This window comes from Micropterus salmoides, unplaced genomic scaffold (assembly GCF_014851395.1).
Source record: "Micropterus salmoides isolate LMB-PRFRI ecotype aquatic unplaced genomic scaffold, ASM1485139v1 Ms_hic_scaffold_1, whole genome shotgun sequence".
In the NCBI taxonomy this organism is placed as follows: domain Eukaryota; kingdom Metazoa; phylum Chordata; class Actinopteri; order Centrarchiformes; family Centrarchidae; genus Micropterus; species Micropterus salmoides.
Window position 1 is genome coordinate 42,720,988 of NW_024040040.1, and position 23,625 is coordinate 42,744,612.

At 41.4% G+C, this 23,625-nt stretch overlaps 1 long non-coding RNA gene across 1 annotated transcript in view; it reads right to left on the reverse strand.

The window, feature by feature from the left end:
- The window catches only part of LOC119910491, a 103,020-nt gene that overhangs the window by 78,296 nt on the left and 1,099 nt on the right, over positions 1–23,625 (reverse strand). The window lies entirely within an intron of this gene.

Below are 23,625 nucleotides of genomic sequence, written 5' to 3' on the forward strand. Positions count from 1 at the left end.
AAAACTCTATTCCCACTGCTCATATCAAATATGTCTGTAATATCCTGCACATTTAATTAGTGACTCATACAGCTTCGGCTGGAATCATCAAGCTATTTTGAGATGGAAATACTATTTTTCTTATACAGTGCAATGCCAAGAGTTTGAGGTTGTCAATCAGTGCTCATCTTTTCAGTGTTTCCTGGGCACATGGGAAGGTCTTAGATCTTAACTGTGAGGCCTTATTATAACCCAGAAGTGAGGGAAAAAAGACATACATTATAAATAAAACAAGCTAAGTGAGATATCTCACTGTATAATTTACATCTCATTGTCATACATACAGCCAAGCAGCTTAATTACTCTGTCAAACAATTGAAAAAGCCTCAATGGGAGTTGGAACAGGGCTCTGACAGCCTCTGCGCCTTGACCTTAGGTCCCAGCTCTCAGACGCTCCATGGGTACTGATGCAGAAGCAGAGGCCGGCAGAGCTCAAACTAAACCTGTCGGAGATCCAGTTGCAAACTTCTCCTCATTTATTTATTTCCTCCGCACAGCCAAAAACGGCTTATCGTCCGAGCTTCACGTGGGAATTCTCAGTGATTGATTGCGGCAGCCTAGATTTTCAAGGACTCACCGGAAGGATGTGTGAGGGGACAGGTATGCTTAGCTGACCTCCCAGGCCGTTGATTAATGCGGTGTGTACTGCTGATTTGTACCACACTGCCAGAAAGCGCTGAGAGAGGCTCTGCTTCTCTACTCTTCCTCTATCCTCTTGGAAGCAATGGAGGAGTTATTTAGATGGTAGAAACACTGCGAGCAATCCGCCCCGGTGCTCTGACAATCTGTTGCTACCACCGCTGCTTCCAATAAGTGGCCAAGACGTTGCTCAGAGGCAAGCAACCATAGCAAAAGTAGATGAAACAGGGCTTGCTGACCGACGTGAACCATAAAATGAGAAAAGCTGGGAAACTTTTGTGTGAACACAACAAAATGTTTTTTGTAGGCACCTCCAGAGGGGGGGCGGGGGGCAAGAAAACATCTCTCCAAGGTTCCAGTGGATATAGAGGCCCAGGATTAAAATCACATCCAGGAACTCCAAGTATTAAGCTACTGAATGGAAACAGCCTGGGAACATACGGACAGGGTGAGGCAGGCAATCCATTTCATGTGTTTATACTCAAGGCCGAGGAGCAAGACAGGTCTGCGCTGTCTTTCCCCAGGCAAAGGTTTTTGTTTGACACAGATCGGCTCAACTTTGTTTACCGTTCCCTTGAATGTTCTATTTAGTTTCCTCTCTGCACAGCTGCGGGGCTAAACGCCTGTTTGTGTTGCAGAGCTTGGTGTGATGCTGGAGGTCCCTTGGTTCAGAGTTGAGGCTTTTGACTGATGGACAGGTTCCCCTCTGGCCATGGTATCCTGCCTATCTGCCTACTAACACTCACTTGTGCAGGATCAGAAGAGAGTCTGGAAAAGCTCAACAGGAAGGTTGAAAACTGAGGGGAATTGCTTTGATTTTGTTGGAAGTTTTGTTCTTTTTTTTTTTTTTTTTTAGATTTCATAGGTTTTTATGTAGTCCATTCTGATAATTTCTATACAACTGCAGGACAATTAATACATCAATGCTGCAATGTAGTTTACAATATGGTATGTAACAGTCTGCAAGGATGCAACCAAGTGACACTTTGCTCAGCATAATTTTACTTCTCACAAAATACAGCAACAGTGTACCATCCAAATAAAGTGTTATCTTGCGTGTAACACTGTCCAAAATGGAAAATAAACATTTCACTTTCTATTTTTATGCTTTTTTTTCTCTCAACATAACAGAAAAAGCAATTTTCACCCTTTTAATCTCCTTCATATGAGAGCAGGAAGGCAAGGGGAGGACAAAGACTTACAGCATAGAGCATTACCCTGTTTAAAAGAGCCACTCTGTTATGAGGCGGTTTACAATGGAGAACAGCAAAAGATGAGACAAATCGGTGTAGGAGAGAGCTCGTCCCCTGGGAGCGTGTAGGGGTGGCACACCAACTGGAGATGCGAGCAGGGGTCAGGGAATCACTTGTGTGGCCATATGCAAACACATGTGTATGTAACGCGCACAGCATCACTGGCAAAATAACAAATGGCCAATGAGAATGACAGATTAGCAGCGTAGATAGGATGAAATGGCATAGAAGGTGCTGAGGGTGGGGTGAGGCACCATCCATCCCGGTCCACAGGTGATCCATCAGGACGTGCAGGGGTCCGGTAAAGGGCAACCCAGGAGACTTGTAGGAGACAAAACCCTGTCCGCCAGATGTTGAATGCTATTCCTGGGATGGATCATCTGGCAAGGGTGTGTGTGTGTGTCTCTCTGTGTGGGCGTGTGAGAAAGAGAAAGCCACAAATGATATGGGAATATCTGAATGGCCGCGCATGTGAATTAGGCTGTGGGCGAGATGTGAGGGATCCAGCTGCGTGTGTATCTGTGTGAGTGTATTTAAGCGAGAGGCACAGTATTACTATGGGAATTTGAGCGTACTAAAAGTAGATGTGAGAGATTTCGGTGTGTATTTGTGCTTGCATTTGTGTGTGTATATGCTCTAGAGAGGCAGCAATAGCTGAATGCTTATGTGTGTGTGTAAGACTGAGGGTGGGGAGATGCGGGAACACAAGCGGTGTGCGAGAAAGAGTCAGTAATACAGTGGGTATACTTGAATATGTCTATGTTAGACTCAAGCTGTGTGTATGCATGCGTGTGCGAGTTATACCCTCACAATTCAAACATGCTTAAGGTTACTGGCCTGCATTCAGAGCTCTGGTATCAACCAGCACAGCACAAAGTCTCCATCTCCTCGCTCAGAGCCAAAAAACAAACAAAGGGTTAAAACAATATCCTCTCTGATAACTCGGGGCTGAATGGGAGTGAGATTTGCTCCGGTGATTATGCAGTCAGACATAGCAGCCACTTTGATGCGTGATCATACTGTTGATAGCTTGAGAGTGCACGGGTAAAATGACAGTTTTGTATTCACATATACGCCACCCACCCACCTTCACCCCACACACACACACCCTCAGATATACACATTAATCCCCAGACTGTTTGCCCTACATGCAAGAGCAAAAAGTGTGCTGAAAATTCCAAAGTGCTACTGTAGACTCCTTTGAAATCAGAATGCCTCCTAAGAAGAATGTTTGTCAAACATCATTTAACACCTCCGGCTTTTGCTGCGTTTGCAGGAGAAAAAGGGGGAACAGGAGGTGCTGGAACAGACAGACATAAATGGACAAAAAGACACGGCGTTGGACGTTGGTGCATTTTAGGCTTAACAGTGCCCACAGACCGAACATCAAAATGCACGATCACATCCAGCCTCTAAGCAGAAGCTTGCGGCTGCCTGTGCAATATTTCTGAGTACACAGCTTCCACATGCATTACATGTGTCATCATATAGCAGGCAAGGTGCTGAAGACGCAACAATGGCAGCAGGAAAGTCACAGATGCTTTGCTGCTGAACATGTACACAAAGCAGAATCGTGTTATGAAGCAATATAACTTTAAGTGCATCAAAAAGGCACTCAGTCTCTTTCAGTTGCTTACAGCAGTGGAGCATATCTTTTGACAACATAAGGGATCTATGCACTGGTTAATGGTGCCTCCAGATTGCGAAGGGCTGATTAATTGATTAGGCCCATTAGGAAGGGAGCATTAGAAGTGCTATTCATTTTGCAGCAGCAGCGCCCCTACGCGTGCTGCCGGAGAGCAGATGGCAATGAATGATGTATTTTGTTAGAACGGTAAATATTGACAGGTGTGCCTGGGCGCCTCCTCGAGCTCCCGACAGACGTTGCAAAGGGAGAGCATTCTAATTGGCTGTCTCCAGTGAGGAGACCTCTGGAAAGCAGGTGCCCTGACCCACTTTGGCCCCAAAAAGGGCAGATGAGGAACTGAGCAGCTTCAAGCCGTGCGTTTTACTCTCTATTGTGAATGTATACTGTGTGTGGAGGGGGAAGTGTGGGGGGAGACGAGTGGTACAGTGGGGAGGGAAAGCAGATTCTGAATCTGAACGGCTTTGGTCTGGCTCGGGGAGCACTCAATAATGGCTCCTTGCCTGGCTCCACTTTGCCTCCGGTCACAATGGCTCCATGTCATTTCAATCGGAAAGCCAAGAAAACTCATTTCTGAGCAGCCTTGACATCAATTGCACTCTCCCGCTCAGTGGCAATTTTAAATCGATTGCTTCACACAGATCCCCTCCCAGACTTGGTGAAATTTAGCCAATTTCAGACACAACACAGACACTGCAAAGCAACATGAGAGACCCATGAAAGTAACAATAAAGTTATATTAGTTTGGATTAGCAGATCTCTCTCGGTCTGAGCATCACATAGCACACTTTTGTACTGACTTGTAGGGAGGCGGTACCAGAGGAAATATTTCTTCTGTTCCATAAGGTACATTTAATGACTTCTAGACTGTAAAAGGTCTATAATCCACCTGAGCTGCATGTCTCTGTGCTGTGAGGAGAGAGTGGAGCACAGAAACACAGCAAGATGTCATCAAGGTATTGATCGTGGGTCCTTCTTGCTGAGGAGCAACAGCGCTGCCTTGTGAGAGAGGCATCAGTTACGAGCCAGGATAGCAACCCCCGCGGGAGGGTTGGACACCATCAAGATGTTTAAGTTAACCCAGGTCAGCTGCTCCAAGATGGCAGGGAGCCACATTACTGAAACTGTCCCCTGCAGGGATGCACAGTCAAGGAGGGCGGCTGTGGAGACCATCAATGCAGCAGGTCTAAATGTGGGTACAGGTGAATAGATTAGATAGCCAGAATAACAATCTACTGCTACATGCGATTACTTACATTTTTGATTATTCTGTTGATTATTTTTAATTATTTGAGTAACGGCAAAATGGTTCCTTTGTTTCTGTAATAGTCCAAAATCTATTCGATTTACAATTCTATAAAACAAAGCAAAACATAAAAGCCTTAAATTTGTGAAGCTGTAAGATGAAATATATACTGTAATTATTTCATTATCAAATTCAATTATATTCATTTTCTGCCGAACCACTTATTAATTACTCAACTGTTTCAGCACTAAATAAAGACAGACAAAGCATTTATTTAAAAAAAGTTTAATTTGAACTCAACTAGCTACAACATGCTGGCTTTCCTTGCCTATCACACGACAACACAAAGGATACAACACTTCCCGGTTTCCCTGTGTGACACAATAAATCCAGCCTTTTGTACATGACAAAGATGGCTTGTGTGTGATAAGAACTTGTTTTTTTTTCCCAGGCAGCAGCTTTCCCTTCCAGAGAGATGTGTTGTTATTGTTGTTAGCCAACCAGTTATAGCCCCCAGGAGAAAACCACAGATGATGCTCCGATGAAGTGTCTTCCCCCGAACTGTGGGAATAATAGCTCCCTGTATTCTATCTTCGCTCCTATGCTCCCTCTATCTTTCTCTGTATTTCGGTCTCTGAGAGCCAGCGGGCCACTGTACCTCCGATTCTACGCCTTCATCCATGAAGACACTGGAAATTAAATTATCCTCGGCCTGTGTGCACATGTGGGTGTGTGTTTCAGTATGGCGGTGCTGGCTGACGGGAGAGGAGGGGGTTATTTTTAGGCAAAAAATTAAAGTACAGCTTACATTATAATTTTCACCTTAGCAGGGTGGAAAAACCTCAAGATTAGCATATGATGAGACACCTTATCTCTCTTTTCATTTCAATAACATGTTCCTCTGTCTTACCTTATATGCTCTTTTAATCTCTTTCATTGTGTCTTGGTTGACCTTTCTGTATTTTCTCTCTCTGCCTAAAGCAACTGTTACCTGCTGTGTTATTGAACTCTGCAATACCTTTTGCTACTGCAAGTTGGTGTCTGATTCTGTTGTAAAGCTCACGGTAAAGTTGATTTGAAAGGTGCTATACACAAATAAAGTTATATTGCTACAAGAAAGAGACAGATAAAAGGAGAACCTATTAAAGCTAGCTCTAAAAATCTGGGCTACAATGGATCTTTGAAATAAAACTGCACAACGACTTGTGTACATCCATACAAACACCTCAATCTTAATGGTTAAGACTGAAAGAGCGTCATTGGCTGTTTGACTAAGCAGGACACTCTGGATCATGCTGTTGAATGGCAAATGAAACGTCAAAAAAGAATGCTTTCAGTTTGTCTGCATCATTCTACCATATGCAAAAGGGGGAAAAAACAAGGCTAGTTAGACTAAAATATTATGCTTTCTCACAAAATCATTAGCAGAGCCAATCCCTGACGAAGAGGTACTTTCCAGCAGTCTCTCTTTATCTTCTAACCTTAAAGAGGTCATATTATGCTCATTTTCAGATTAATAATTTTATTTAGGGGTTATACTAGAATAGGTTTTCATGGTTTAATTTTAATACTGCCCATGCTGTGTTGAACGGTCCATTTTAGCTACCGAGTGAAGCATCTCATCTTCAACTCTCTCTCTTCTCATCAACTTTGTTGGGAGTTGCACATGCGCCGTACCTAGTTAAGGACTACTAGCCAATCAGAAGTAGAGTAGAAGACAAGTCGGTCACCACGGCTTTAGTTCCACTGTACATGTTCCTGAACCAACTTCACAACCTAGACTGGAGCAAGATGTTTCTGAGTGGTAAATTAATAATTTGTAAACATTTTATCTTTCACTGACATAACGTTTTAACTGTGCACTGTCTCTACATCACAATAACAACTTTATGTGCATTGACTGCCTGGAGGGTTGGGGTGAGGGGAGGTAGCGGGTAGATGTCGTGTCACTGTGTGTGCTGCAGCTCAGTGTGTTTCTCCACCAGTGTTTTTGAGGGTGTGCCACACTAGCCGCTAGAGGAACATTATGACGAGTGTTAGATAGTGATGCAGATAGGTTACAGAAGTTTAGGCTGGACTACAACAGAGCTGTTTTCAGGCAGTTCAGGAGCAGTGTTTTCTGTGGGAGATGGTAATTCCATTTGGGGTGGGCTTTTTCACTTTGCAAACCTATTACATGCACAAAAAAGAAATATAACACAATAAAGGAAAGGGAAAAAGCCATAGAGCATAATATGACCTCTTTAAAGACAAACGCAATCTGTATTTAAAAAGTACCTTCTGGAGTTTTTTGTAAACTCTATGAGCTTTCTTCCTCATAAAATATTTGCAAAGCCACTGCCATTTTTGAAAGCTGTATTGTTAACATCCATGCCACCAACTGTCCAGTACAAAGGTTTGAAATGGGCAGCCAGAATGTGGTTTTAGGTGTCCACATTCATCCTTATGCTAGCTGAGGACGAGGTACAAACAAAACATGGATGGAGCCGTGTGTATCACGTTATAGAAAAACTAATGCATTCAAGTTCTGAGAAGTTAGTCTTTCTATATTCTTGTCAATGTCGGAGACCCACCTTCAAATAAGTTATAAGCAAGCATGTAAGGAGCCTAGCTAATAAGGATAGCTATGTTAATGTTAGAATACAGCTGGGTTGTCGAGGTTAGCACGCTGTACATAGCTATCGATTGCACCCCCGCCCCCAGCGCCACAGTTACACGGTTCTGTGGGAAACGCTGTACTGTGCATTTACAGATGTTTCTGGTGGTTTCTCTTAAAGCTAATCAGCCTTTTTCTTCCATGCTGGCATTTCACTGACATGCTGCAACGTAACACCACCCCCTGGCAATCAGATCGCCAATCGGTGATCTCAGCTAGCCATGATCAGACGATATGAAAATAGAGAAGATCGCCCAAGCATAATTTGAACTCAACTTCCAAACAACACTCCCTCCTTCCCTTCATTGCTCCCTCAAGCTGCGTTCACAACGAAAGCGAATTTAATATTCGCCTTCGCTTTACTCGCGCGAGTATGCCGAAATAACTACAATATGATGCCGTTTTGTTAGACATATGAATTCATACTTTGTCAGGTCTGTCAGCAAGTCAGCAGGACGACAACTTTTAAAATATGTGTTTTCTGAAGGGAGTTCGGATTGATCAGGGCTATGCTATGCTAATCTGTTCACATTAAAGTACAACGACAGCTGCAATACAGTTACAGACACACATTTTTTAAACTCACCAGGTAGTCTAACTTCCTCGCTTTCTTTTCTCTAAGTAATGTCCAGCAGATCTCTGGTGCCATCCGACGCTAACAACAACAGTGGAACCGGATGTGCACGGAAGGTAGCTGCCGAGAAACGCGAGTGAAGATAAATCAAGTTGTAATTCCAAAAACTAAAGTAAAAAGCTAATTTAATAAAACCAGTTAACTCTGACCTCCTCCCGCTGGTAAACTGCATAGTTTACGGGTGTTTATTTGTCCGAAAGCTGCAGCGCCCGTCCACTTCTCCGTTCTTTAGCAGCTCCCCGTCAGCCAGTCATTACACCGCTCGCCTGGTCATCTCTAAGCAACGCTCTGAAGCCGCTGGTGACGGACAATCTCACCGCTGATAGGCTTTTGCAACATCGCGTCAAGCGAATTTCTCGCCCAAGTTGAACATTTTTAACTCGCGCAAACCAGCAAATTGCGAGACAAATGCCTCATTCGCGCCACCCAGAGCAAATTCACAGGAATTGACATCTTTGCATTGACTTTGCATGCAATCAAGCCGCCCAAAACGCTGGATTCACTTTCGGTGGGAACGCACCTTCAGAAGTTCCGCCCGTACAGTTTCGCCAGGGTTGAAATGCCTTCGCCCTTGCCTGGATGTTTTACTTTCTTCTCCGTTTATACTCTTTAGACATGTTTCTCTTTGGCTGTTTCTTGGCCATCTCTCCTTCCTCACAGTTTCTGGAGTCCAGGACGTTCAATTGTGCAGGTGTACAGAACTCTCTCCCACTGCCCCCCTCCTCCTATCACTCCTGTGCACAAGCACTAACTGTTGCTGATTGGCTGGAACAATGTTGTGTGGCACCACTTTTGTTGTTTTCCATTTACAATGTAGTGTAGAAAAAACGAGAATACAAAAAAATGACAGTTAGTAAGTAAATATTCGCTGAATTTGTGAGTGTAAAGTGTGTTGGATTACAATCACTTACTATCCCTTTATGCCCTCATTTAGTCCATTACATGACTGACAGGACTGTCCTAGAATTCCATGTAACCAAGCATATTACGATGGCTGGTTACATTTCAGCCAACCTGCCTAAATATAATTTGGGCTCTCACTGATGTACTACACCACACACTTTCATTATTTAGAGGCATAAATGCAAATCAAAGCACAGGCGCTCTGAGGCAGGGCTTGTGGAGGACAAGGTAAATTGAGGTGAAGAGAAAGAGGTGAGGCATTCTTCCAGTGTCCTTCTCTAAGCCTTATTATCCACAAAGAAAATTAACACAACTGATACATTATAAAAAGGGCTGAAAAACCATGGCTATCTCTAATGCAGTCTTTTCCCTCAAACAAAAGGACTGAAATAAGGTCTTTGTCAGCAGTTAGGGCATCTGTCTTCTTTCCCTCCTGCTCGCCTTGAGATAAAAGAATCAGCAAAGTAGCATAATGATTGTTAATGGGATCTTTATTAACCAAATTATTGTCTCGCTGATAATTGCTTTCTCAATGTCATGTAACTGTGTTTTACACTGCCATTGAATTAATGTTTGGCATTAATGGAGTTTATTAGCCAACATCGGCGTGGCTTTCCATCACCTCTTTGATTAGGAAAATTATATAGATTTTACTAAACCGAGTTATGCTGTTATCATCCCACAGTGCATTTCAGAACTGGGACTGAGGATACGTCTGCAACAGCAGCCTTTCCACAGCGTAATCTAATGAGAATTCAATTTGTGTGCGTGTCTGTGTGTGTGCGCATCCAAGTGCTTGTTTATGTGTGCATATGCATGTGCGTATTCATGTACGTGTATGAGTGGGCATTAGCAAGCACAAGCATCCATCTAAAATACCATTGTGTTGCAGAGACAGAGATGAGCTGTGCCTCTTTTTAATTAGTGGCCCAGCGGACTTAACCCCACCTCATCATTCTGCCTGAACTAAGGCCCTACGATTAATTGACTCCTCTGAGTTGTCATGGAACTTCATTTCCTCGGGACACTCCGAGTGTGCCTCTGAGTTCACAACACATTTTGCTTGCACAAATATTGAGTCTTTAGTAATGACATATGGTGAAGTCCTAGAGGCCTTTGATGTTCCATTTTTCCATCTTCCTCACAGCCGTGAGATGTATTCATCTGTCTTAGGCTGGCTATAAGCTTAACAACTTATCATAAAATGTACCTTTTTCCTCATTTTTATGCCTATTTCTTTTTCCCAGCTCGGTACAGGTTTAATTGTTCTTTTGAACTGCCAGTAAGTTGCACGCTGCCCTCAGTTGGTAACTCTATTACTATTTCCATCCAACTGTCAAGAGAATCTGAATTGCACTTTTGAAATGTCAGAAAAATAAAATGCAAATTAGGTGCATTTTCATTAGCTGGGTTGAAGGGAATAGTCTTTCTGAATATAAAACTTACTAAGAGAGAAAATAGACCCAGAAGAAAAATGTAACCAGTCTTAATGCTACATTGACTGCTATATTGTATGAAATATTTAACCCTTTATGAATCACATCTTGATGACTGTAAACGCTAACTGCCCTCAGTGTCAAAACCCTCATTACAAGCTGCCACTTCCTTACAGCCACTCTGAATAATCGATTATAATGTGCTGTATGGAATCCATTAACGCTTAAAATCATTTTGATCAGAAATAACAGTGTGACCTCACCAGAATTTGCAAGAAAAATAATTTTGCATGTTATGATTAGAAATGCCAGAGATGATGTATGAGAGGCACCTGAGATAGGAAGGTACCATGGGATAGAGAAAGCAAGCCACGGCAAATAGGTATGGTTCCTGCCTTGGGCTACAATAATATATATATAGACTTGGGTACTTATAATTCCCCAGCAAGGAGTTAAGGTTCTCGGCCTGCCAAGAGTGTGGACCTCAAAACTCACGAGGGGATCTTCTGAATGAAAGAAAAGGGCTGAAGAATAGAATATAGTTTCTTCCATATGGGTATTGTGGGATAAACATTTTCATCTTACAGCTTTGGCAGATAAATACAAACTTCACTGGTGCTTTATGAAGCAAACTTTTCCATTTAGCTTATCTTTTTTTGCCTTTTCTTTCAAAAAGTTTAAGGGCTTCAGGGCTCACTGTGACCTTTTTTCTTTTGTCCAGACTGCACAATGTCAATAAAATCCCATTTAGGAGCAAATTACAAACCTGAATTTACTGTACAGCCTTAAAGAATAAGGCTAACAATATTATTATATAACTTGAACAAATCCCAAGACCACAAGACTACAAACAGCTTATGAATGCATATACTGTGGTCTATATTCCATAGAGGGATAAGTTTTATATCTTGTTAGTATGATACATTTTTTTTATGTTATAGTGTTTTCATGGATTTGTTACATAGACAATAACAAAAATATAAGATATCACCAGTCTTTCCCCTCAAGGCCCCAAGATGCAATTGGTGCATTTGCTGTTTCCACCCAGCTGTCTGGGTGTACAGTCTAATAAATTACACTGTAAACCAATCATGGCTTGGGGCTTTAATTCCTGTTAAATGGTGACCAAAATACCAGCAATCTATTTGTTTCTTTAGGTATTGGCAGTAGCACACTGTTATAAATGTCACAGCAGAATTGTAGGCCAAGTTCAACAGAGGAATTAGTTACCTCTATTTAAGGTCTGCTGCCTATGCTACCCCATTAAGCTTACACCGGCAGATTTATAGGGGAAGGAAGTATGTACGGCTGTGTGGTGCAATCTTGAGCCTGCAACATTTGAAACTGGAGCAGTGCCCTGTGAACTCGGCAGGAGCGCAGCATTTATATTGAACCTCATCAGTCGTACCTGGCTACACACAAAACTGCTGCTCACCTACAGAGCATAATTTCCCCAGGATGATGATCTTTTCCTATAAACTCACTGGAACCTCTTTGTAGAACATAACCATTTGATAGCCTCATCTCATCACATCTGCAGCAGCTGGGGACCGATCTCAGGACACAACTAAAGATGATGAGATAACCTTATTGACCTATAAGTTTATATAACAGGTACAGTTTCTGTAAGTTCTGTATTGTCAAACACTGTTACAATAATTTCCACGGAGGAATAGTGGAGAGGGTTTTGCAGAGTCAGTTCTTGTTATTATAATAGAAAAACATATTAGTCATTTTATTTTTCCGCACTTGACTTCATAAGATTTCACGCTTAGCTGAATATATTAAACATTACTGGAAACTATCAGCATAAAGTTGCTGTAAAACTCTGTCATGATTTATTAGATCTCTTCTCATATTGTTTATATTTCTCCTGACTCAATGTTAATGTCACCCTTGAGTTCTTTTATTTAGAACGAGGACATTTTTTTGGTCCTGTACTAAGCTCTTGGATCATGTCGGGGACCATTCATCAAGCTTATTTCGGAGAAGTTAGAAAGGTCAAACTCTGGACTGTTTATGTTTTTAAATACAGTGACGACAGTGACTAGTAAAAGAATTTCCTTTGATAAATCTCATCAGTGAAACAGTACTGTACGCTCCAGAAGAAATGAAATGAGTGATCCAAGTGTAGCACAGCCAGGAATACATTGTCATTGACTGATATTTTAAATGAGCTTCATCACCAGTTGTTCATCCAGATGCTAATGTGACAAGACGTCATCTCAGCTCAAAACCACACGGAAGAACAGAATTGCGTGTGTGCCGAAGTGTGTTCTCTTGTACTTCTGGCCGTATGGCGTGATCTCTCCCTGGAGACATGAAAAGAAAAGACCATTCTGCTTTTCCTGGACGTCACCTAAAGCTGCACTTTTAAAGGGCTTTTAGTTTAATTCATTTTCCCACCTCCACAACTACAGCTTCTCAAATTAATGGGCCCCTAAACGTCTATCAGCTGAACACATTTAGCAGTGCTTTACCGTGCCTCAATCACTGCCAATGCTTTCAAGCGTTATAATTTTGCTGCTTTGCATCAGTTAGAAACATTCGCTCTGTGCATTAACTACATTACAATTTTTCCCAGAGCCCAGACAACTCGCAAAGGAATAAAGGAAAACTGGCTCAGAACAGAGGCACTTACACAAACTTTATGATTATGTCTTTATCCCGTTTCACACTCTTTAACACAGGAAGCTAAGATTAGCAATGAGGAATAGATGTCAATCATTACTCCATGCAGCATTGTAGGAGTAATTGTCATGGTTTGCTACCAGTCTAAAGACGTCCTGGTTCTCTGCAACTGAATAATCCTGTTTATTAAAAGCGCTGTCGCAAGTTCTTTGGATTGGGCGAGCAAGAGGACCAGCTTGAGGCCAAAGCGGAGTCTTATTAACAACAAATGAAATAGGCCATCACAGTGTGCAATATCTCACAGCTTTTAAAACTAGTTTCAACAGATCAGCTGGTGCCAACTCTTTTAATCCATGTTATTTTTGCTCAGTGGTCTCAACTGTGCTGCTGTTTCTTACCTTGACAATTTCGATCCTAAGCAATTTAGCTAGGTAAACAGCTGGATGAGAACAAAGACTCGGAAAGAACAAAAGCTGTTTGAGTCCAGCTGGCTCAACAAACATTATCCAAAGGCACTGATTTGTTCACCTTCCAGAGAAATGGGGACTTAACTTAGGTCAGACCAAACACGTTTTGGAAATAATTAAAGCAGCCATGGAGCTATAGGCCATCTTGCTGCCTCACAGGCAAATATTATTCAGCCAGCACATCCGGAGAGCGGGCGACCGGCTGTCGCCGAGACTGACACACGTTTTGTTTCTCCTTTTGTTAAGCTGTCGTGTGAGGATGTCGCCGATCAGCTCCTGCTTGTTTATGCCAACATCAAGCAATGAAAGCCCAGACAAACGGTGTGGTGATACAGCTGGTCTGGGATCACTGACACAAATGCATACACGCATACATACATAATTACAGCTGCTTCCTGGGCTTCTTCCTCTCACGCACACTTATATGGAGAGATAACACACCTGCAGTATCATATAGCAAACTCAGCCCACAACAAGGATAGGGGCAATCAGATACCCATCTTTACACACAGAAACACACACAAAATCTATGACAGTCCAGGAAGAGGCCCAGGAGTCTCAGTATCCCAGAGACCAAACTAGGCCAAGACCATTCTTCTCTTTCAGTCTCTGCCCTTTCTCTGTCCATCTCTGGCTACTGAGGTGGCTTTTGACTTGGAGGACAGAGAACACCGAGCCTCTGCCAGACTGGGAAAGGATACAAAGCAGAAGTCCTGAAAACCACAGAGCCCTTCATTTCCTTTCAAAGTGACTCCCATTAAGCCACCAGCCTGCGAAGATCAGGGACAGAAGCAGTGGGGAAAAGTAACTGACCCCCAATTAGATTGATTAGAACATATTGGATATGATTACTTGAAAGTACTGGAATAAGACACACCACACAGATTCATCCATTCCTGACGCCTTAGAGTCGTGCTACCTCTTAATAGTTGCCTGGGTGGAGTAAGAAATGTATCAAATAGATGGGCAAGTCAATGTTCATTTGGAGAAGGGCCAATGAAACAGTCCTCCTTGCTGAACTCATATTTAGCATTCATTGCATTTGACATACATGATTTGATATGTTCTCAAGGCCACATTGAGAAGCAAGGCCAAATATAAACTGAGAGAACACCCCATTTGCTGCCAGACCGAGCAGGTTTATATTGATTTCCAAAAAGAATTATGCAAACATTCAGATGACGTCTCCTGCATTCAGAATCCTCACGAGAGCCATGTGTAAATTCCTCTTCAAAGCCAGAGTTTAAGCAGCTGTGTTACAGTCTTTAGACCTCAACTCAAGCTACAGCCAAGTGTAATTGTCTGGCTGCTTTTGTTTTGCGGTGTTAGCCATTTTATATGTAATTAGCTGTCAGGGATGGTGAAAAGGGGCTAATTCCCTTTCTATTTTTGCCTCCCTGAGTGGAGGCTATGCTCAAGTCTGACACTGACAATAATTAAAACTCTGCCTCGATGACTCTCATGTGCAGTGTTACATTTGTTTTCACCCGCGTAATGTGTAATATGGCTGGGCATCACCCCGCACATTTCTCTGAGTAATTTGTTCCCCGCGAAGGCTTTGACCGCTTGACAACGCTAGGCCATGATACTTAACCATGCTTTCACTCACAAGCCTGGTTAAGAAGCATCTGAACTTGAGGGCTTCTCAAAGTCAGATGAACATGAGCTCAGATCATACACTTGGCATCAGAGGAACTTCATTATTCGTGGTGACACAATCTTCAACTTTGGCAGCTTAGAAATGTTAAGCTGCCGTTTTTTCAGATCTTGTTTTATCCTCATTACTAAACACCTAATTATTGTATGCACTGAATGTTAACATTAAGGTTTTTCTATTTCAAACTTTGAGGCCAGACAGCGATGTGCAGACAAGTGGGACCAATGCTAGTCCATCAAAATTGAAATGTGTCTCACAATCCTTCCCCGGTACACCAAGCTTTTTTCATTAAAATCACCTTTGGCTATCTTGCCATCATCAGCCATCATCAGCCTGAAGTTGTTTCTGGTTTGCCTGTATACACAACCAATCCATATATATCATCACACATATACTAATTATACAAAATAACCATTATCCTGTAAAAATAACTTTTACAAAATACAAGTTTTACTGCTTGTGAATACAAACATTTACAAGAGAAAGATCAATGAGTGTAAATACAAACATAAAATATTACAACCAACTTATATAAAAAAATACTCTTTCCAAAATACATTTCATTATAACCAATTAATAGATTCAAAAGTTGAATAACAAAATTCTCAACTAAATTTTTCATATTACAGAATACTCATCTCTCTCCCCTCACTTTATACTTGTTGTCAATCTAGACATCTACAACAGTAAAATGCAACATAAACATTAATGCAGCAGCAAGATTAATCCAGAAACATAGCAAAACAAGCACCATCTTACTGCACAATGAGTTCTTTAATACTTTGCTATAAAATTTGCTTCCTTTTTACCATAGTAAGGTTTTGAATTAAAAACTTTTACCTGTAGTGGAGTATTTTCAAAGTGGGGTTGGCATTAGTAATGGACCTGAATAGATATTCCTCCTCTGTTTAGCACACTCACTAACTGCACCCGTGTGTTACCTTCTGAACTTCGCCCCTTTTAAATAAGGTGGCATGTGTCACTTAAATCAGTCATGAAGTATGTAGATGAGCTCATGATGCAGTATAATAGAAGGACAATGAAAGGTTGTACGTTGTGTTTGCTGCCACAGAAAAGTTCCTGTTTATGTAATGTCACTACGTTGTCTTCTACTGTTCACTGCAGAGTTGGTTGAGACTGTGTTGTTAGTTGAAAAGCTAGTTAGCAGTTACGAGTCAGGCTTAAGTCCATTAAAATGGCCTAAAACCAAAGGTCTCCCAAATACGTTTTGGAGCTGCAGAGCTGGGAGCCATGGGTAGAGTAATCAGAGCGATTAGGTGGTTGATCATGAGTCATGGTGATTTTTTTCACAACGTTGCTATTAAGTAGCTTGCTGGACAAACTCTGCTTTGAAATGTTAGCCTGACTACATGTAAATGCTCCGTATTTGTATAGCGCCTTTCTAGTCTTTTCGACCACTCAAAGCTCTTCTACACTACAACCAGTGCTCAAACAGAAACTAACATTCACACACACTAACATTCATACTGGTGGAACAGCCACCAGGGGCAATTCGGGTTGTCAGAAAATCACTAAGCTTGTCTATTAGACGTCACTTGGTTTTATTTCCGTGGCCAACTTTTGATACAAAGGGAAACAATTGACTGTATAATACTCTGTGCAGAACTTTGTTTTTTTTGTCGTCTGTAGGTACCTTTGAAATATTAAGTAATGTGAAGTGACCTTTTTACATGCAAACATACATGTAATGTTTTCGTGTAGATATACTGAACATGAATGACAACTTTATTTACATTAAATGATGCCTAAATGAGCTGAATGTTATTCCTTCATTTAGCCGAGTTTCCCTACCGGTCAGTCAGAACTGAAGAAGTCTCTTGGATGAGGGACGAAACGTCTTGTCCACTTGCCCTTGACCTCAACTTTCATTGGATTCCTTCATTTAGTGCAAACATTTCAAAAGTAGCCACGCATGACTAACAGAATATTTCATTTTGTTTTTTTCTATCAAAGACAACTCACATTGATACATTGTATCTTGAATTATCAAAGAACCTCAACAGTGATGCATTGACATGCTCAAGCCTCACTAATTCAATTGGAAATTGTGATTAGCCTTTTACTGGAGGTATCTAAAAAATAATTAACAAACAACAATCAGATCTGAAATGAATTTTCTCTCCAGCTATGGCATGAATCTAATTATAGTATACAGAATTATACATCAACCGACAGATGTTATTGTAATGATTATCTTAACCATGGTTATCAGCATGTCATCATTACAATCATCATCATCTCTGCAGCACGGAAAGGAAATCAGTGCCCACAGACCTTCACCTGAACAAAGAGGCCCTAAGAATAGCAGACCAATACAACACCCAGTGTGACATGAGGATATTCGCATGCCAAACTGCAATCACTGCATCCTATCAGCACCGCATCGTAGTCATGGAAAGCCTTACAATGAAACACGCATTTGATCAAGACATCCAGCATTTCCGAGGGAGTCGCACAGATGTTTGCACTCATAAAGCACTGAGTAAAGCTCAGCCCTCATTTTGCTTTTCCCTCCATCTCAAAGCTACAGCATATTATGTAAATTTCCCCACTGCTGTTTGCATATGTAAGTGCATTTGTGATGAACATCATCAGTGCCAGTTTATAGCAGTACCTTACGGTATAACAGTAAGGTAAGGAGTCAAACACTCAAAGTAAATGGAAAACACAACATAATTACTGTGTACACTTATTTGTAAGCAAAAAGTGTGCCAGTTTTGTCTTTTACATAAAGAGTTTCACTTCTTGTGCCTCCTGATAATGCACATAAATCCTACTATGAACAGATAAGAGACACAACCGGTGCGTTTCAAGAAAATTAAGGTCTGAGACTGACAATCAAGCATGTCAGAGTATTAAAAAAAAAAAACCTGTATTGTTTGGAAGCAATTCTCCAGGCAGGTGCAGCAGGCATCTCTTTTTAATTTGCTACATGCTCAGTATTCAGCTGCATGGATCAAAGGGACACTTAATTTTCCTCCCCTCTCCCCATTATGTGCAGTGAGGAATGAGGCAGACCCTCGCGGGAGCAGATCTGATTACTGTTTATCATTACTGTCGCTCTCCATGGTGACAGAGGGGCTGATCCCAGGCCACCAAGACGCAACCAAACAGATTAGTAAGAGGACCCTTATTTTCTGCTGTCCTTTCATGCATCACTTGTACGCCGAAGTCTTGTGGGATTTTAATTGTTACGTGTTCGGATGGCCTATTTCACGGCAGCCGGGGCTACATTTTTCAAGTTTGTATTTGCGTTTAAGCAGCGGATAATTATCCAGAAAGCACTTTCAACATCAGCCTGAAAACTTAAATTAAATGGAAAAAAAAAAAATCATAAAAATGGATAAAAAGCGGTAAATCCAGCCTGCATGCTCACTAACCACAGCATTTTTGGCCGAACGCAAATGCTGATGTATGCTGATGCCTCTGCTGTTCAACACAGGGGCAAACTGTGGGCCTAATTATCTCCCATCCAAGTTTGCTGTTGTCTGTGTTTCCCCATCTTTCTCCCGCTCATCGCGTGGCAATGCACTTGCCCAATCCAGCACATCGTCACCTCTCACTTTAAACCGACCCCACCTCCAGCACAACTGTGAATATTTCCTAACTACAACAGTATTCATTTCCAATTAGAGACACTATGCTTTCATCCCTCAAGTGAAACAGGTAATTTTTTATGCGATTTGCTTCACTCTCTAACTTTTTTTTCTCCCTTCCCCTCCTTGTATGATATTTTCCTGTGTCTACATTAGCATAAGTGCAGCAGTGATCTGCTTCAGGTTGGCGGTTTTTAATGGGGCGGCATTTCCATTTCACAGAGGACACATGTGGTGGTGGGATGTCTAGGAGGACCGGGGGGTTGCGGGTGAGGGGAAGCAGTACAAAGAGAATGGTAGAGGCATTTGGCAACGAGTCCTGTCACCCTTAATAATGCAGCAGGGATGGGGAAGGAGCAGTCATCTTCATACCTAAACGGCAGGTGTAGGTTGTAGCCCTTGGATTCCACAGAGTCTACCAGACAAAGTCTCGTCTCCTGTCCATGGGTATGTGACTGCCAAATCTGAACCACAGGAGAATCTACTACAAGGTCCCTAAGGTCCTCTCAAAGGCCTCCAGGGAGCACAGGTGACGCATAGGTAAGTTGCAAAGCCTGGGGGGACAGTGGCACAGCCCTCATGGCAGGGACTTGTCAAGTATGTCAGAAGGATTTGACCCAGTTGCTAGATTGAGTGCTGGCAGCTGTCTTGTCAACAGAGCATCTGTCACTCTTGGCTCGCTAACTCACAGTGCAAAAAAATGGCCAGGAAAAAAAGAAGGTGTAAATTCCAGGACAAAAGCAGATAATGTGCGAGTGTGTGCTCTTTGTGCCTGTGCTTACTATGCATGAAATTTCAAAAGGTTAGACTCGATGAACAAGTACAAGCCAAAGAAATCAATTACACTCAAACTGGCTTCATAAATACAGAGTAATATTTTGTAAGTCACCCGTGCGCGGTGCATTTTAAACCTCTGCCTTCAATGAAAGTCATCTGTGAAGAAACAATCTCCATATCACAGACACAGCACTCCACTTGTTTGGTTTTTTTTACTAAGATCTTTTCACACTCAAAGCTTTTCACACTTGAAAACAGTTCCGAAACAAATCGATCTTGACCACACTGCTACCATCTTCAGAGTTAAACAAAGGTCAGTTCGTCAAGAGGAGACATTTCAGAGGGCTAATGTTAAACAGAGCTCTCTGGTTAACTAATCAGGTCGGTTCTATATAGGATTATGCAATTAATAAAAAAGTAGCAAAAGTCATATTATCATAGCAAACGTATTTGAACTTATAAATCTTCTAAGCTTATCTTAGCTGCAATTTTTTTTACATCAATACCATAATCCTCAGGGCTTTCCTTAAAAAAGTGTGAAAATGAGGCTGCATACTTATTTGTTACAAATGCAGCAAACAAAATATGTTGGTTATACACTTTTTGGAGCTTCTGCTAGTGATATGGCTAGAAATATATAATACAGGCCTACTGTATGGAGCTAATATTGCCTGTATGATGGCAAGACAACACACTGTGCTTTTTAAAATGAAATGTAGTGTGGTATATTAATATATATGTTTGTGATATGACATACATACAGTATAAGCTGTTACTAGAGACCTCACCGTGCTCTAAATAAAAAGAGCTACAGGAACAGCTGATCCATCAATGAGCTGTCATAATCTGCATCATTTCTGAAGTGGGGCTGTATAAGGTACTCATCCATAGTCAGTGATTACCTGCAGTAGATGGCGCTCAGAGTTTTCAGCAGTTTACCTAGCCATCTCTTTTGGAACTACATTTTCTCAACCGCAGAACTTCCATATTGCTACGCACACTGTACTACGGCGCCAGAGATCAGCTGTTTGGGTCAGCCTTTCAGTGGTTTATGGAAGAGACAACAAATGAAAGAGCATTTAAATGAGCGACTATGACGGCGACGGAATGCCGTTTGCTGTGGACACAAGTGGACACCTTTTCCAACCAGAGTACACTGAAGAAGAGATTCTGCAGATTGGTTAAGTCAGGTCAAAACCAATAAAAAAAAAAACAGGGTTGTGGGTGTTATCAATAATGAGACCACAAAACAGCATCCCTTTTACAGTTTGTGATTAGAAAACATTAGCTTTGGTTATTGATGCTTTAAATTTATTTACGATTTACAGTTATTTAGAGCAGACTAGAAATAAGGGCCCAATTGCTTTTGTGCTTAGTAACAAAAACTAGTAACACTGATATACTGTAGGTCATTTGCATTATGCCACCTTTATGGATGTTCAATAAACTATATTAACAAAAAGAGCCATGGCTGATGTACCTACCTCCACCTAATGTCCTAATTAAGCTACCAAAATCTTCAGATTCCACCAAGACTTATGGGTACTTGGGAGCATCATAATAGTAGCAGGGCTCTGTGCATTTGTTTTTTTGTACAATAGTTTGAACACTTTTACACACCCTTAACTGCATGAATTCTTATTGTGCTTTAATTGTCCTATTTAGCAGCAAATAAAAGAGTTATTATGTTCTGTATGATGTAGCACTAGGCAATATGGCCAAAGATTTTATCACAATAAAACATTTCATAGCATTCAATATTGACAATTATCATGATAAATGTCAAATCATTGCGTCTTTCAAGTTAAAAGGGTGATTTTTGCTTTTTGTAGGAACCAGATGGTTAATTGTGGTTTTAACTGTTCTTTACGATCAGAACATGACAAAAACTAGCCAGTGGATCACTTCACTCACAAATCTGAGGAAGAATATTCAAAACAATGGAGATCTTTTCTTTATATGCTTGAGTAAAAATAAGTAAAAAAATCCCTTTTCCTCAACAAAATAAATATCTTAATAGAAAATTGAAGTGCTAATTTGTTCATGATTCAAAGTAACTAAATCTTACTTTTTAGTGACGATATATTGAACATTTGTTATATTGCTGTTGAGGAAAATTATATTGCGATAATTATCATTATTGATTTATTGCCCAGCCCTAGTATGATGCTACATATACTGTGCGTTTCATGTCCTCAAAGAGACATTTTAACTCAAGCTGCATCTTGTGCATCATTTCTGTTCATCACCCTGACACAGACATATTAGGTGTCTTTAGAAGAAACTTCTGGGGGTTTTGAACAGTGCTTGTTCTTGCACCACGCATTTTAATGATCACAACCCCCCCGGTGGATCCAGCAGGGTTTAAGAAGTTAACACCAAGGAAAACCAATTGTAAAATGTCCACTAGCAACAAAACTCACATGCAAAGTTACATACTCTATTCATTTGGACAAGGACACCTGTACTTATGTTGCAAGGCTTGTGGGAAGGTGAGCATTTGCAAGCAAAGCGGCGAGAGGGACACGTTGAAAGGAGAGCTCAAGTTGTCTATGCAAATTTAAGCAGCCTGAAAGAACCGTTGCCTAATGAACTGCCAGGTGTCTTTTTGATTGACGTTTGCTCATAAAAGATCCCGGTCCGACTTCCACCTGCTTCACCCATCGTCTACCGTTCCACCATGAACAAAATAATTCTTGCTGGATTCAGTTTCCAAATAATTACAAGGCATGTCTTTTTCAGCAAAGGGACAAATTACGGAGTGCAGCAGCATGGAAGAAAGTCTGGGACTACTCTTCAGTCCAAATCTAATTTAGAAACAGCACCTATCAATAAATATCTGCAACCTTTACATGCCCTTGGAACATGAAATTTTGAGTGAAGCAATGTCAAGTGCTGGGAGCGTCGTAAGTGGACATGTGGGCCGAGACTTGGCTCACACTGACGACACAGCCTGGGTTGCAGACTTGTCTTATGTGCACTTTGGCATTCTCACACCTCTCAGTACATAAGCGTGCCTGAAATCCTCAGTAGCGGTGCTATCAGAAAAATTCAGCTTTTTGCACCTCTTTAACAAGAAAATAACAATAATCCCTTTGGAATCAGCAAATGCTTCCAGTTTCCCTTTGTATGGCCAAGCCTGGACATTTTGGCACCATCCGCATTGTTTCAAAAACAAACAAAAAAAACAAAAAAGAAAATCAGGTGGCACTCAACACAATTGTGTAATTAAGAGAGCCATACAAAAGGGAAGTTTGTGCTGCTAAACTAAATGGGGTTGTAGGAATCACAAAAGCAGCTTTATATTGGTGGGCAGTAAAAGAAACCTCCTGTGTCCAGCGACAAGCCACTCTCTTTTCTGCTGTTTTGTCTTTATACCACCTACTACAAGTAACTGCAGACAGTAAGGGTGAGACAGGGCTGAGACCACACGGCCCAAGAGAGGTGAGGTCAAGGCAGCAGGTAGGTACTGGAATTTATGAAATCCAGATATACACATAAGAAACCTTAAAAATATTTTGAAAAAGAATTGTACTCGTTCACATCCAATAACAAACTCTGATAACCAAGGAACATGCTGTTCAATACAAAAAAAGAGTAACATATTATACAACACATTTGGCCTCCCTTCTACAATTCCATTAATTTACTTTCGATTAATTTGTCACACAAGTCAAATAAATTTTATTTATATAGCGCCAAACAGTTATCTCACAGCGCTTTTCATAAAAGAGCAGGTCTAGACCGCACTCTGTGATGTTATTTACAGAAGCCCAACAATTCCCACCAAGAGCAAGCACTAGGCGACAGAGGCAAGGAAAAACTTCCTTTTAAGAGGCAGAAACCTCGAGCAGAACCATGGCTCAGGGTGTGCGGCCATCTGCCTCGACCGGTTGGATCACAACACAATAAAACTGTGAACGTGACCTACAGTAGTTCTATAACAACAGGATTTGCAGCTTACAGACCCACAGACAAAAGCAAAGTGACAACATAGGCTTGGTGATGGCAAGGCAAAATGCAAA